Source organism: Camellia sinensis, chromosome 8 (genome assembly GCF_055761805.1).
Source record: "Camellia sinensis isolate YWXY chromosome 8, ASM5576180v1, whole genome shotgun sequence".
Lineage (NCBI taxonomy): Eukaryota > Viridiplantae > Streptophyta > Magnoliopsida > Ericales > Theaceae > Camellia > Camellia sinensis.
In genome coordinates this window covers 92,332,161-92,336,366 of record NC_138968.1, presented here as the reverse complement: position 1 = coordinate 92,336,366, position 4,206 = coordinate 92,332,161, and positions in this window count along the sequence as shown.

The window sequence follows — 4,206 nt, the reverse complement described above, 5'->3', positions numbered from 1 at the left end:
AATAAACTCTTGTTTAACAACAGAGGGGAAGCGAGGACGCTGGCTGAGCTGGGCAGAGACATGAATCGAGGTGGTGAACCTTCACACACAAGAAGTAGGAGTTCTAGGGATCAAGAGAGGCATCAGTCTCCTCGACGTCGAAGCAGGTCACCCAGGCGGGACAAGCAGTCGCAGGACAGATCTCTGCAACTCCGAGTCGAGAGGGGATCTGACGCGAATCCATGCCCATTAAGCTTTGCAGTATTTGTAGGGAATAGACCCATGATAGAGGCGGACTCGATCGTTCGAGACCCAAATCTAGCGGTCGAGTTTGCTAGACAAATTTTTCCTCCTGAGGTTCAGCAGTCAATGGTAGGTCGCTCGGACTGTGACGTATTTCGCGAAGGCATTCACGGGGCGGTAAAGGGGCTTTACACTGCCTATGAAATTGGCATGCGGCTGTGTGCTGCCCCTCAAGAATTGGAGAAGAAAAAGGAACGTATTCGAAGTTTGGCGGCTCACGCGAAGGCGGTTGAGCGTGAGTTAAGGAAGACCAGGGCGGCTTAGGCACAACTTGTCGGGCAAGGAAACCCAATTGTGGAGGAAAGGGTTACCAGTCGGCTCATCAGTACCGCGCTCGCCAATCGTGAGACGGCGAGTATGTTTGCAATGGAGTCTGCGAAGGGGAGGGCCTACGAAAAAGGTTTTCATGAAGGCCGAAAAGTTGGAATCGAAAAAACCAAGGAGAAGCTTGCCGAAGAGGTTTGCCTATGTGAGAATCGTGGATTTAGGCACAGGTAGATCAGGGCATCGCAAGCCACGGAAGCTCTTCAAGCATCGGGCATTGATTCGGCATCGCCACTCTACCACAGTAAACATTTTCCATTTTTCGCTTTTCAAGTCGAGAAAAGTGAGGATGAGGGTGACGTCGTATAAGAATACGCATTGTAAGGTTGAATCACAATAAAAACTATGTAATTTATTGTTGGATTGAATAGAAACGTTCTATTGTAAATATTTCGTCGTAGTTCGTATTCGGTATATACGTGTTTCGTTTTATTACATGGATGTTTGAATGAATGTACAAACATTGATCGTATAGTGATACGCCGATCTATAGGCGGGGTCGGCCCAATCGTGATGGTCGTTTATTCTTGAATGTGGCCACTGTAATTTCAAGAGGCCAAAAGCCAGTACGTGGAGTGGCTGTGGCAAATTCCGGTCAGCGCGGGGTCTAAATGCTTGGGCAGTTGGATTGATAATGCTTCCCTTGTCCCAGTCAGTGTATGTGTTCCAAAAAGCCATTCGGGTACCTAGGCCGTGGTGAATGTCAACCGACGTTCGTCTCTTGGGGTTTTGGCGTTAATGAAATTGCCTCGGGGTCACTGCCAGCATTTAAAAATAAATGGAATGGACTCTTCGTGCCAGTGACCTCATTAATATAACGCCATTTGTTGCATGGGGTTACATAATATTGTGGATGTAAAACAGAGTTTCTTTAATCAGCCAAACTCAAACTTTGGCCGAGCTTGATGCCGCAATAGATCGCAGCGGAGAATTCTTCGGTGTGGGAGGTAGGTCGTTAAAAAAGAAACGGGAGGCGCGTCAGCCTCCAAGTCGTTGCAGCAGATCGCCTCGAAAGGAGACACGACGACCGTTGCCCTTAACCTTCCTTGTCTTGGATCTTGGCCTTGACAATGTCGATGGTGTCAGAGGGAGGTCCAAAGATACGCTAATTCGGGCACGGTTGGATCAAGGCATTTTGAGACGCAGAGGCCTTCCAAACGACATGCATTGATTCGGGGCCTCCGCTATATCAACGTGGTTAATTCCCCTTTTCACCTTAGAAGTTAAAGATAGATATTGTAATGTTCGAACGCGGATTGCGTCTGTGTAACAACTGTTTGATCAAATAAAAAGCTTTATTTCAAACATTTGCGTCTTACTTTGGATTTTTTATATGCTTAGCTAAGCACCTTATTTCGAATGTTGGCATGTTTTGTTTTGTTTTGTTCGTGCCGAAGGGTGCTCTAAATTCGGAGGTACGATCTGCCCTAGGGTGTTACGCGTCAGAGGCGCTGCAAATTAGGAGTCTTAATCGGCCCAAAGACATCTTGCGCTGATGGGGCTCCGTAACCGGCACTCCGAATCCGGAGACTTTAATCGGCCCTAAGGTGTCATGCACCAAAGGGGGGGGCTCCGAATCCGGAGACTTAATCGGCCCTAAGGTGTCATGCACCAAAGGGAGCTCCGAATCTGGAGACATAGTTTGGCCAATCGTGATATCCACGAAGGGCGCTTCGAATCCGGAGTCTTAGTCGGCCCTAAGGTGTCATGCACCAAAGGAGGGGCTCCGAATCCGGAGACTTAATCGGCCCTAAGGTGTCATGCACCAAAGGGGGCTCCAAATCTAGAGACTTTAATCGGCCCTAAGGTGTCATGCACCAAAGGGGGCTCCGAATCTGGAGACTTTAATCGGCCCTAAGGTGTCATGCACCAAAGGGGGCTTCGAATCTGGAGATTTTAATCGGCCCTATGGTGTCATGCACCAAAGGGGGCTCCGAATCCGGAGACTTAGTTTGGCCAATCGTGACATCCACGAAGGGCGCTCCAAATCCGGAGTCTTAATCGGCCCTAAGGTGTCATGCACCAAAGGGGACTCCGAATCCGGAGACTTTAATCGGCCCTAAGGTGTCATGCACCAAAGGGGGCTCCGAATCCAGAGACTTAGTTTGGCCAATCGTGATATCCACGAAGGGCGCTCCAAATCCGGAGTCTTAGTTGGCCCTAAGGTGTCATGCACCAAAAGGGGGGCTCCGAATCCGAAGACTTAGTTTGGCCAATCGTGACATCCACGAAGAGCGCTCTGAATCTGGAGTCTTAGTCGGCCCTAAGGTGCCATGCACCCAAGGGTGGCTCCGAATCCAGAGACTTTAATCGGCCCTAAGGTGTCATGCAGCAAAGGGCACTCCGAATCCAGAGACTTAGTTTGGCCAATCGTGATATCCACGAAAGGCGCTCTGAATCCGGAGTCTTAGTCGGCCCTAAGGTGTCATGCACCAAAGGGGGCTCCGAATCCGGAGACTTCAATCGGCCCTAAGGTGTCATGCACCAAAGGGTGCTCTGAATCCGGAGACTTTAATCGGCCCTAAGGTGTCATGCACCAAAGGGGGCTCCGAATCCGAAGACTTTAATCGGCCCTAAGGTGTCATACACGAAAGGGGGCTCCGAATCCGGAGACTTAGTTTGGCCAATCGTGATATCCACGAAGGGCGCTCCGAATCCGGAGTCTTAGTCGGCCCTAAGGTGTCATGCACCAAAGGGGGCTCTGAATCCGGAGACTCTAATTAGCCCTAAGGTGTCATGCACCAAAGGGGGCTTCGAATCCGGACACTTTAATCGGCCCAAAGGTGTCATGCACCAAAGAGGGCTTCGAATCCGGAGACTTTAATCGGCCCTAAGGTGTCATGCACCAAAGGGGGCTCCGAATCCAGAGACTTTAATCGGCCCTAAGGTGTCATGCACCAAAGGGGGCTTTGAGAAATGAATTGAGCGACGAAGAAAAATGGTTTGCATTGTAGAAGTGATATATATATATATATATATATATATATATATACGAGTATCAAAGCCCACAGGTCGGGTCAGTAATAGGGTTTTCATAAATCTCTGCTTGTGCCAATTGTGGAGAGCCACGGATTTCTTCAATGCCATGGGTTGTCGGGAAGCGCACAAGCTGATGATAAGTGCTTGGAACGGCCTTCATAATATGTAACTAGGTTCGCCCCATGATGGCATTATACAGCGAAGGGAGCTTTACGACTAGGAATTCTACTTCGACTGTTTTGGAGCCCGCTCGAACAGGTAGTATGATCTTCCCTAACGAGTACTCAGGATTCGTATTAAAGCCGAACAATGGGTGAGGCGCCGGAGACAGATCTGACTCGTTGAAGCCTAGTTTGATGAAAGTTTTGTAATACATAACCTCTGAAGTACTCCTTGGATCTATGAGAATGCGTTCAATGGTGAACCGATTTACGCGTAATTTGATGACCAACGGATCGATGTGGGAGGCTGTTGTGCCGCTAAGATCGGAGTCATTGAAAGTAATTGTCGGAGCTTCTCTGGGCCATTCAGTCGGAATACGTTGCTTTTGGGGGATTGGATGCGATTGAATTGTGTGCACGGTCGGGGATGCAGGCAGGCTGTAGATTATGTGGATCACGC